At 37.4% G+C, this 13,268-nt stretch overlaps 1 long non-coding RNA gene across 3 annotated transcripts in view; it reads right to left on the bottom strand.

Annotated features, from left to right (window-relative positions):
• The window catches only part of LOC111190348 (uncharacterized), a 68,696-nt gene that overhangs the window by 21,698 nt on the left and 33,730 nt on the right, over positions 1 to 13,268 (bottom strand). The window contains exon 4 of one of the 3 annotated variants that reach the window (XR_007427566.1): positions 8,604 to 8,674. The exons of the other annotated variants lie outside the window; for them this stretch is intronic. This is a non-coding gene — a long non-coding RNA (uncharacterized LOC111190348). Of the gene's footprint in view, positions 1 to 8,603; positions 8,675 to 13,268 lie in introns of those variants that run through there. 3 annotated transcript variants of the gene reach the window in all.

Below are 13,268 nucleotides of genomic sequence, written 5' to 3'. Positions count from 1 at the left end.
TATCCCAATAACTCACCTGATTATTGCAGCGCCCTCTACTGTTTTCTAACTGTACTGTACCCACACTCAATATCCCAATACTTCTGCTGATTATTACAGTGCCCTCTACTGTTCTCTAACTGTACTGTAACCTCACTCAATATCCCAATAACTCAGCTAATCATTACAGCGCGATATACTGTTCTGTAACTGTAATGTACCCACGCTCAATATCCCAATAATTTAGCTCGGAGGTCACTAATAGGCGGATCGCGGTCCGGGTCCGGACCCAAACGTTGTCCAACGCAGACCCAAACTGATAAACTGCTGAGAAGTATTTCATTATATCCATGCTTTGTGGCGCAGTAAACTCACAGACCAGTCAGGTGTGGGGTAAGATCACCAAACGCTCTCATGGGATCGAACCTTGTTGTCAGGGTCGCAGTCCCGCTGCTCCGGCTGTTGAATTGGGAAGCGGCCGTGAAAAAACGCCCTTGTAAGGAGATAGGAAGCCCCAAAAAGAGCGGAAAAACGAGAACGGGCGGAAACTAAAGTTACGCCGAGCGCGACAGAGAGACAGATGAGGAATGTACACAAAATCTGGCCAGAGAGGCATTTTATTATTATTATACATATTTTTTTCATCATAGTCCAATCAACCTTACGGGACAAAGCACTGAATCATAACACAAGTTAAATATCGGTCCGGACCTTGGCCAGTGGAAATTTTTTTCTAACTGGACCATCCTGAATTCTAATTAAATACCCTTATTTATCTAATCATTACTGCTCCCTTTACTGTTCTCTAAGTGTACTGTACCCACACTTAATATCACAATAACTCACCTGATTATTACGGTACTCACACTTAATATCCCAATAACTCACCTGATTATTACAGCCCCCTTTACTGTTCTCTATCTGTACTGTACCCAAACTGAATATCCCAATAAATAACCTGATTATTACAGCACCGTCTGCTGTTCTCTGTCTGTACTGTGCCCATACTCAAAATCCCAGTAACTCAGCTGATTATTACAGCGCCCTCAAGTGTACTCTAACTATACTGTACCCACACTCAATATCCCAATAACTCTGCTGATTATTACAGCGCCATCTACTGTTCTTTAACTGTACTGTACCCACACTCAATATCACAATAAATCAACAGCTTATTACAGCGCCATCTACTGTTCTATGACTGTACTGTACCCACACTAAATATTTCCATAACACAGCTGATTATTACAGCACCCTCTACTGTTCTCTAACTATACTGTACCCAAACTGAATATCCCAATAACTAACCTGATTGTTACAGCGCCATCTACTGTTCTTTAACTGTACTGTACCCACACTCTATATCTCAATAACGCAGATGATTATTACTGCGCCATCTACTGTTCTCTAACTGTACTGTACCCACACTTAATATCACAATAACTCACATGATTATTACGGTACTGACACTTAATATCCCAAATAAGTCACCTGATTATTACAGCCCCCTTTACTGTTCTCTATCTGTACTGTACCCAAACTGAATATCCCAATAACTAATCTGATTATTACAGCGCCGTCTGCTGTTCTCTGTCTGTACTGTACCCATACTCAATATCCCAGTAACTCAGCTGATTATTACAATGCCCTCAAGTGTACTCTAACTATACTGTACCTCCACTCAATATCCCAAGAACTCAGATGATTATTACAGCGCCATCTACTGTTCTCTAACTGTACTGTACCCACACTCAATATCCCAATAACGCAGATGATTATTACAGCGCCATCTACTGTTCTCTAACTGTACTGTACCCACGCTCAATATCCCCATAACTCAGCTGATTATTACAGCACCCTCTAGTGTCCTCTAACTGTATTGTACCCACACTGAATATTTATCAATAACGTAGCTGATTATTACAGCCCCCTTTACTGTTCTCTATCTGTACTGTACCCACACTCTATGTCCCAATAACTCAGCTGATTATTACAGCGCCATCTACTGTTCTTTAACTGTACTGTACCCACACTCAATATCACAATAACTCACATGATTATTACAGCCCCTTTACTGTTCTCTAACTGTACTGTACCCAAACTCAATATCCCAATAACTCACATGAATATTACAGCCCCCTTTACTGTTCTCTACCTGTACTGTACCCACACTAAATATCTCAATAACGCAGCAGATTATTACAGCACCCTCTAGTGTCCTCTAACTGAATTGTACCCACACTCAATATCCCAATAACTCAATTTATTTTCACAGCGCCCTCTACTGTCCTCTAACTGTACTGTACCCACACTCAATATCCCAATAATTCCACAGATTATTCCAGCGCCCTCTACAGTCCTCTAACTTTACTGTAACCACACTGAATATCTCAATAACACAGCTGATTGTTACAGCACACTCTACTGTTCTCTAACTATACTGTACCCACACAGAATATCCCAATTACTCAGCTGATTATTACAGCACCATCTACTGTTCTTTAAGTGTGCTGTACACACAGTCAAAATCCCAATAACTCAGCTGATTATTACAGCGCCGTCTACTGTCTTCTAACTGTACTGTACACACACTTTATATTCCAATAACTCACCTGATTATTACAGCCCCCTTTACTGTTCTCTAACCGTACCATACCGAAACTTAATATCACAATAAATCCTCTGATTAATACAGCGCCCTCTACTGTCCACTAACCTTACTGTACCGACACTCAATGTCACAATAACTCAGCTGATTACTATAGCGTCCTCTAGTTTCCTCTAACTGTACTGTACCAATACTCAATATCACAATAACTCAGCTGATTATTACAGCGCCCTCTACTGTCCTCTAACTGTACTGTACCCACACTCAATATCCCAATAACTCACATGATTATTACAGCCCCCATTACTGTTCTCTAACTGTACTGTACCCACACTCAATATCCCAAAAACTCAACAGATTATTACAGCACCCTCTACTTTTCTCTGACTCTACTGTACCCACACTCAATATACCAATAACTCAGCTGATCTTTACAGCTCCCTTTATTGTTCTCTAACTGTATTGTACACACACTTAATATCCCAATACCTCAGCTAATCATTACAGCGCGATATACTCTTCTGTAACTGTAATGTACCCACACTCAATATCCTAATAATTTAGCTTATCATTGCTGCTCCCTTTACTGTTCTCTAAGTGTACTGTACGCAAACTGAATATCACAATAACTCACCTGATTATTACAGCCCCCTTTACTGTTCTCTATCTGTACTGTACACAAACTGAATATCACAATAACTCACCTAATTATTACAGCGCCGTCTGCTGTTCTCTGTCTGTACTGTACCAACACTTAATATACGAATAACTCAGCTGATTATTACGCACCCTCTAGTGTCCTCAACCTGTATTGTACCTACACTCAATATCCCAATAACTCAAATTATTATTACAGCGCCCTCTACTGTTCTCTTACTTTACTGTACCCACACTCAATATCCCAATAACTCCACAGATTATTACAGCGCCCTCTACTGTTGTCTAACTTTACTGTAACCACACTGAATATCTCAATTACACAGCTGATTATTACAGCGCCCTCTACTGTTCTCTAACTGTACTGTTCCCACACTCTATATTCCAATAACCCAGATGATTATTACAGCGCTGTGTGCTGTTCTCTGTCTGTACTGTACCCACACTCAATATCCCAATAACTCAGCTGATTATTACAACATCGTCAACTGTTCTCTACCTGTACTGTACCCACACTGAATATCTCAATAATTCAGCTGATTATTACAGCACCCTCTAGTGTCCGTTTTACTGTATTGTACCCACACTCAATATCCCAATAACTCTAAAGATTATTACAGCGCCTTCTACTGTTCTCTAAATTTACTGTACCCACACTGAATATCTTAATAACATAGCTGATTATTACAGCTCCCTCTACTGTTTTCTAACTATAGTGGACCCACAGTCATTATCCCAATAACTCAGTTGATTATTACAGCGCCATCTACTGTTCTCTAACTGTACTGTACCCATGCTCAATATCCCATTAACTCACCTGATTATTACAGCACACTCTACTTTCAATTAATGGTACTGTAACCACATTCAATATTTAAAAAACTCTAATTCCACAGATTAGTAGTGTCCTCTACATGTACTGTACCCACACTCAATATCACAATAAATCAGCTGATTGTTGTAGCGACATCTACTGTACACTAAGTGTCCTGTACCCACACTCAATATCCCAATAACTCACCTGATTGTTACAGCCCCACAGTGAAGCTTGTGATAACACCACACAGGAACTGCCCAGCCACTTTGATGATCAGTATTTTTGTGAATTAGTAAAAGAGATACAAACAAAAGCATGTTCACAGGTTCTGTAAATGACTTGTACGATGTTGGGTGAACTCTGAGACATATTTCTTTAGAAACTCAAATGAACTCTGAAATGCTCAAATGAAATGCTGATTCTTTGTTTAATATGAATATAACATCCGTGCAAAATAGCACAAGTGAGACCAAGCCAAAGAACCTAGCACACCGACTCTTGAAATTAGAAAGTTTATTTAATGTACCCCATAACTCATCGATAGAGTGGTAGAACAACTAAATTTAATCTCTCGCTCAGCTTTAGGATCTGTTATGAGAGGTTTTTACACTCATGTTTAAACAAACACGGTTGTCAGGTAGATGGTCGAACAATTTTAGAAGTTCAGAATTTCTGAAGTCCTTACGTGAGGTTTTAAACAAGAAAAATTTTGTGTTGTTGCAGACAACCTTGGAGCTCATTCTATTGAAGGATTCATTGAAAGCTTCTGTTTTGGAAAAGGTAAATGAAGGTCAAAGTTGAGCAAGTTCTCTGAGAACAAAAAAGGAGACAACTTAGTTCATATCTAGACTGCTCAAGAGTCTACTGATGTGTCTAATTCTATTGGAGTAAAGCAACATTGTCCACTAACAGAAAAGCTAAAACATTTTGATGTGTTAATAGGCTTACCTTACAGTTGCATGACAGTTGCAACATCAAGGAGACAGTTGTAAGTGTGCTGACCCTTCTTTGCAGGTAACCAACAACAGTCAACAGTGGAGTGTTCTGATGGAAGATGTCTGCTGGGTGAACAAGAAACATGCAGTAAATTCATAAATTCAAACACAAATCTTTCTCTGGTTTTACTCTTTCTGAGGACATTTCTGTAAAATATTTATTTGTACGAGTGGTACATTTTTATGTACTCTCAATCTGATATGTCTATGTTAGTTTATGTTAGTTTGATGCTACAATCTCTCAAACTGCTTCGGCTCATACTTCAAGAACATGACATTCATAGACTAGAGTTAATGGAATCCTTGATACTGTGGACAGACTTAATTCTCTTGTGCAAGAGACATTTCAAATTGAGGTTCATTTCTTTTTCAAGATTCTGATTTTGGAGAGTATTTTAATCTGAATTCAATAAGTGATGTTAAGGGAAACAAGACAAACACAAGGTCGTCCATGGTTTTAAATGGTCTTAAAAACTCAAGTTTTCAGTTCAAAACAACACTTTAAGCATTTTATTGCTCTAATAAGCGAAAGAAGAGCTATGCGCAAAACGCTTTTCTCTACCCTGAATCCTTTAAAAAAAGACTTTACTACATTCAACACACAAATAAACGGAAACAGTTAAGAAATTTCACGATATTAGTACATTTTTACACAATTTTGTTCTTAAAAACTCATTTTTGAGCGAAAAAGACTTTACTACATTCAACACACAAATAAACGGAAACATGTTTATTACACGATGTTAGTGCATTTTACACATGTTTAATTTTGTTTTAGTTCTTAAAAACGTCATTTCATTTCAAAACAACACTTGAAGCAGTTTATTGCTCTAAAGAGTGAGAGAGGAGCTCAAAACCGTTGTCCAAAAAGCTCCACTCAGCTTAACTTGTCTAAAGACAGGCCTTAATACACTCAACACACAAATGAATCTATAAACTTAAGATATGCTTAATACACGAAGTTAGTACATTTTACACCGATAATATGTGTTTAAGTTCTTAAAAACTCATTTTTGAGGGAAAGAGAAGTTTTCAGTTCAAAACAACACTTGAAGCAGTTTATCGCTCTAAGTAGCGAGAGAGGAGCTCAAAACTGTGCAAAGCGCTCCTCTCAGCTTCTCTAGTCTAAGGAGAGGCTTTACAACACACAAATGAATCTATAAACTTAAGAAATGCTTAATACACGAAGTTAGTACATTTTACACCGATAACATGTGTTTTATTTCTTAAGAACTCATTTTTGAGCGAAAGACAAGTTTCAGTTCAAAACAACACTTGAAGCAGTTTATTGCTCTAAGTAGTGAGAGAGGAGCTCAAAACTATACGCAAAACGCTTTTCTCAGCCATGAATCCTTCCAAAACAGACTTTACTACATTCAACACACAAATAAACAGAAACAGTTAAGAAATGTTTATTTCATGATGTTAGTACCTTTTACACAGTTCTAATGTGTTTTCGTTCTTAAAAACTCATTTTTGAGCGAAAGAGAAGTTTCAGTTCAAAACAAACTTCGAAGCAGTTTGTTGCTCTAAGGAGCGAGAGAGGAGCTCAAAACTGTGTCCAAAACGCTCCTCTCAGCTTAACTCATCCAAAGACAGGCTTTACTACACTCAACACACAAATTAATCTATAAACTTAAGATATGCTTAATACACGAAGTTAGTACATTTTACACCGATAATATGTGTTTTAGTTCTTAAAAACTCATTTTTGAGCGAAAGAGAAGTTTCATTTCAAAACAACACTTGAAGCAGTTTATTGCTCTAAGTAGTGAGAGAGGAGCTCAAAACTATACGCAAAACGTTTTTCTCAGCCCTGAATCCTTCAAAAACAGACTTTACTACATTCTACACAGAAAGAAACAGAAACAGTTAAGAAATGTTTATTTCATGATGTTAGTACATTTTACACAGTTCTAATGTGTTTTCGTTCTTAAAAACTCATTTTTGAGCGAAAGAGAAGTTTCAGTTCAAAACAACACTTGAAGCAGTTTATTGCTCTAAAGAGTGAGAGAGGAGCTCAAAACTGTGTCCAAAACGCTCCTCTCAGCTTAACTCGTCTAAAGACAGGCTTTACTACACTCAACACACAAATGAATCTATAAACTTAAGAAATGCTTAATACACGAAGTTAGTACATTTTACACCGATAATATGTGTTTTATTTCATTTTTGAGAGAAAGACAAGTTTCAGTCCAAACCAACATTTGAAGCAGTTTATTGTTCTATGTAGTGAGAGAGGAGCTCAAAAGTGTGTCCAAAACGCTTTTCTCAGCCCTGAATCCTTCAAAAGCAGACTTTACTACATTCAACACACAAATAAACAGAAACAGTTAACAAATGTTTATTTCATGATGTTAGTATCTTTTACACAGTTCTAATGTGTTTTAGTTCTTAAAAACTCATTTTTGAGCGAAAGAGAAGTTTCATTTCAAAACAACACTTGAAGCAGTTTATTGCTCTAAGGAGCGAGAGAGGAGCTCAAAACTGTGTCCAAAACGCTGCTCTCAGCTTAACTCATCCAAAGACAGGCTTTACTACACTCAACACACAAATTAATCTATAAACTTAAAATATGCTTAATACACGAAGTTAGTACATTTTACACCGATAATATGTGTTTTATTTCATTTTTGAGCGAAAGACAAGTTTCAGTCCAAACCAACATTTGAAGCAGTTTATTGTTCTATGTAGTGAGAGAGGAGCTCAAAACTATACGCAAAACGCTTTTCTCAGCCCTGAATCCTTCAAAAGCAGACTTTACTACATTCAACACACAAATAAACAGAAACAGTTAAGAAATGTTTATTTCATGATGTTAGTACATTTTACACAGTTCTAATGTGTTTTCGTTCTTAAAAACTCATTTTTGAGCGAAAGAGAAGTTTCAGTTCAAAACAACACTTGAAGCAGTTTATTGCTCTAAGGAGCGAGAGAGGAGCTCAAAAGTGTGTCCAAAACGCTGTTCTCAGCCCTGAATCCTTCAAGGACAGGCTTTACCTCAACACACAAATGAATCTAGATTAAGAAATGCTTAATATACGAAGTTAGTACATTTTACACCGATAATATGTGCTAATAGGTGATAAATACTCATTTTTGGGCGAAAGAAAACTTTTCAGTTCAAAGCAACACTTGAAGCAGTTTATTGCTCTAAGTAGTGAGAGAGGAGCTCAAAACTATACGCAAAACGCTTTTCTCAGCCCTGAATCCTTCAAAAACAGACTTTACATTCTACATTCAACACACAAATGAACCCAAAAAGAAATGATTGTGTTAATGAAGATGTTAAAGTCAATTTTACGCAGTTAAACGCATGTTTACGCATGTTTTAAGTCAAATCAAATCAATATTATTTACAAAGGTAATATATCCATGTGTATAGCAACTTGAGTAATTAAAGCATTTAGAGTTCATGTAAACTTCTATGCAATCAGTAGTGGAGAGTGAACCGCTAGTCCAATGCAGGAGATTGAACTGCATGATGGGCAGCTGAACTGTGGTGGGTGATGGGGAAGGCTGACTTCCAGAAACTTCCATCAGGCCAACAAGGGACATGAGATCCTGAAGGTCCAACATCCATTGGTATTGGGTCAGACAAGTGGGCAGTTAGTAACTCTGCGAAGGCAGAGAGATGGGAATTAGTTTTTATTTATTAAAAACGGAGAATAAAAAACATTATCAGAGTGTGGCTAATGCTTTGGCACATCTGAGTAAAACAGCCTAAGAAAAGGAAGAGAGGTAACAAAAACACAGAGGCACCACAATTCCATATGCCCATGAAGCCATGGATCTGTTGCCTTATCTAAAGGGAAAAACATGAATTAACAAAAGCTAGACCAAACAAGTAAGTTTTTAGTCTAGTCCAATAAGTAAGTTTTTAGTCTAGACTTAACACCTTCGGGACGGTTATTCCAGAGTTTGGGGTGCTTTATAAGCTCCTCTGAATTCTGGGAACTACTAAGAAAGAGGTGATTAAAAAAAAAACAGTTTACATACAATACAGTATATACACAAGGTGAAATATTATCTTTGAGAATTACATATATAATACAGTATACCTGCCCCAGTCCCTTTTAGCTAATGAACTGTGCACATACTGTGTCAAAGAAATGTTTCCAGGTTTTAGAAGTCTTTCTACTGCCATCCAGTCTTGCTAGCATGCACTCATATGCTGCTGTTTTATTCATTAATGTCATCCATTCTTTTGACGTAGGCATATTCGTACTCTTTCAATGTTTTAAGATAATTCTAGCAGCTTTGACAATGCCTACCATGATAACAGAAAAAGATTACACGACACATTTGGTAATTCAGTCCTATCTCCCAGCAGACAAAGTCTAGGTGATTTCTAGATTTCCAAAATATCAGTCCCAAATTTGGCACAAAGGGCAATTCCAGAGTGCGTGTAGATACGTACCCTTTGTACAACCTTTCCAACATTTGTCAGTTTTACTTATACCCATTTTACACTTCAGGGGGGTATAGTAATACCTATGTACTGTGTAACACCTTGTACTGGGTAAATTTCCCTTTTACTTCCCTTATATGACGTCCTACCTTTGACAGAATCCTTTCCCAGCTCTCTTCCTCAATATGAAAATTAAGGTCTTTCTGCCACACAAACCTAAGGCTGTTACAAGGGTTCTTAAATGTCCCATTGAAGATCTTGTAAAATACTGCTGCCTTATGGCATTCAGGTGATAATTCGAAATATTTACATAATTCATTATGCACATTGCTCATGTCACCATTCTTCTTTACAGATGCTCTTATCTGGAGATATTTACAAAAATGTCCCTTGTTCTTTAAGTTGTATTTATTGAGAATCTATTCAAAGGACATAAACACTCCCTCACAAAATAGGTCCCCAACAGAATGAATCCAACATTCAAGCCATTCCTTTTAGTAAACTGATTTCTTACCAATAACTATTTTAGGATTGTGCCAAAGTGAAGATACTATTGTTGGTATTGTTGATACTGTAAGACTCCCATCATTTTGTGAACCTGATCCCAAACTTCCCTTGTGTGAGACACTATAGGGTTAATGTTTGTCCTGCTTCTCAAGTTTTTGCATGAGGATGTCACTAGGATAAAATGGAAAGGCCAAATCTCTCTCTATTGCTACCCAATCCAGTCCTGTTTCATCTTTGCACCAGTGTTTGGCAAGTTTAGCAATTTTGAAAGAAATATTGTACAGTCTGATATCTGGAAGACCTAACCCTCCATTTTCACTCCGGGAGTACATTTTATTTAAGTTAATTTGTGGTCTTTTTTTCTCCCACAAAAAACTCCTAATACTCTCATTGTACTGTTTATATATTTCAGATGGGATGGACAAAGGTTTTTGATATATAAGCATTGATATATAATTAAATTGAGGAGCTATTACCATCTTTATTGTGTTAACCTTTCCCCACAGAGACAGCTTAAGTTTTCCCCACTTGTAAATGTTAGTTTTAATGTTTTTCAATAAGGGCTCAAAATTAAGTTTTGAGATCTCCTTTAGGTCTGTACATAGCTTTATACCTAAATATTTAATTCCTGTCGAAATCCACTTAAAATGATATTGTGCCACATCACCTTGTGTACAACCTTCCGAGATTGGAATTGCCTCAGATTTACGCCAATTAATCTTGTACCCTGACAGTTCTGAATATGCCTCTATGACATTCATCAATGTTGGGATTGATGTGCTACTAAGTACTAAGTAGTGCTACTAAGTAGTGATAAAATATCATCTGCATACAGCATCAACTTGTGTTCGCTACCACCTCCCCAGATTTCTGTTATGTTATGGTTGCTTCTAATAGCTGTGTGGTGGGAAAAAAAAAAATCTGAGTCTGGATCAAGTGAGTAGCAATTATTTAATTGGAGAAAAGACAGAATACATTTCAAAGCATGCGTTCAAGTCTCTCCCTCCGTACAGCCAACATCTCAGGGTATTTATACCTTTTTAGTTCCCCTCAGGCCATTGCCTTATATGGTAAAAAGCATTGCCTTATATGGTAAAAAGTCCACGTATCTCGGTATATTACCTGGCCAGTCTTGACCAGTCGGTCCGGTGCATTCCTACAGCCTGGGGCGAGGGTGAAGCTTACACTTTAGTGACACGTAGCTTCCAGAACCTTCCAGTACACTGGTCAGTAACTTGTGCCACGTATGTTTTATGGTTGATGCCTGAGGGATGTGATCGTGTGTTCACCTGTCCTGCACGCCCATGTGAGCCACGAATGCACATTCTAATCTCTGCAGCTAGTCAGTATCTTCAGTCAAAATTACGTACATATTTTAGTAATATTTTACCCTCCTTTTTGATTATGAATCACCTTAAATAAATACATTTTCATCACAGCTGTGGCAAGAGGTTCAAGGGCAGTAGCGAAAAGCAACAGTGAAAGTGAACACCCTTGCCTCGTTCCCCGTGTCAGTGAAAAGAAAGGGAATATAAAGCCATTAGTTATCACAGCCGCTTTAGGTTCAGTATACAAGATCCTTATCCACAAGGAAGTCCCACTCTATGCGGTCAAATTCTTTTTCGGCATCAAGTGATACGGCTGTGAGTGGGACATCCTCATGGCTACGGAGCCAAATCAAGTGAATCAGCCTTCTCATGTTATCTTTTGATGCTCTGCCTTTAACAAACCCTACTTCATCTGGATGTATAATACTTGGCAACACCTTATCTAGACTTTAGTCATAATTTTACAATCTATGTTGATCAAACTAACTGGGCGAAAGTTTGAGGAGTCTGTTATGTCCCTATCTTTTTTAGGTATAAGGGTTATCAATGCCTCATTAAATGTACTTGGTAGTGATCCACATGCTTCCTGGTAAACCTCTGTCAAAACTGGGGCTAGAATATCAATGTATGGTTTATAATATTCCATTATAAACCATCCACCCCTGGTGATTTACCAACTTTCATAGAGAGAATAGCTGCCCGAATTTCCTCTTCAAGTTAATGGTGACTCTAGAACCTCAATTTGTTCTACTGTCAGTTAAGGTAGAGCCCCCAAACATACACAGAGTCCCATAAAGGGCAATTTTTAACAGCAAAGCACAGGCCAAAGCATCACAAAGCATCAAGACCATGATTAAAGAATTTGTGGGATGTTACATAACTTTTTTTTTTTGTTGAGAAACAAATAATACATACTCTGGTATGTTACATACCTTTAAGTGCTGACCATTTCCTCAATGAGCACAGATCTCTTTTTCGGAGGCTGCACAAAGCTCACTTTCAGCATCTCAATTCAAATGTTACAATAAATGTAGTAATAAACTATGTTCTAACATAATTGTCTTTGCAAGAGTGTGAGCAATCTACCACACCAAATTAAAAAGGTATACAGAAATCATATTTTGCATTGTTTTTAGGATAAACAGGGTTAAAACAAACACAGCAAATTTGCCAGTGTTAAATATAAGTTGATTTACATGTTGATTTAACACTGGCAAATTTGCTGTGCACCCTTTACCCAATACAGAAGAAAATACTGAAAAATGTCAGGGCACAGCATTTTACACAAATAGCTCTTTTCCACCAACGTGGAACGGGCTTTGTTTGCGGTCATGCGCCAAATATTGAACCGTTCTGTGCATTCTCACCAACAAAAATAGGTTTGTAAACCATTGAGTTCTTTTGCTTAAATATGGCTACATGGGTAAATATATACGTACAGTATATTTAGAGAAAATATAAATCTATTCTAGAAGACTATGAAGTAAAACTCTGAACATGGAAAAAGTGTTTATGCAACTCTGTCTTTGCAACCGTTGAGCCTTAACAAGTATTCTGACTGAGATCTGTTCTCTTTTACCATAAACAAAACTATGGATTTTTGTAATTAGGACTAAATTTTTAGCTACTACTGCTAAAACTCACGATTTCCAGAGATTTTCATTTATGGGTGTGGATTCCAGGTCAACAACTTTTACATCTGAGTCTGTATCTGTCTCATACAGTGGAGGGGCTGTGTTAGGATCAGGGCAGATCTTCTTTAAGAGCCTCAACCATGTGCTTTTTTTTTGGCCTTTTTTGACAGTACCCAAGCACAAAAAATAAATAAAAAACATAAATGTTAAACTTAAAGACACCCACAATCACAAGAAGATGCCATAAACCTAGAGTAATGCAGATGTTTGCAGTATCATTTGATAAATGCCAGGATTACACATTTTTGAAAGATGGTTAACACAGTATTATA

This window comes from Astyanax mexicanus, chromosome 20 (assembly GCF_023375975.1).
Source record: "Astyanax mexicanus isolate ESR-SI-001 chromosome 20, AstMex3_surface, whole genome shotgun sequence".
Lineage (NCBI taxonomy): Eukaryota > Metazoa > Chordata > Actinopteri > Characiformes > Acestrorhamphidae > Astyanax > Astyanax mexicanus.
Note: the sequence above shows the minus strand (reverse complement) of the source record. Positions and strands in the feature narration are given on the sequence as shown.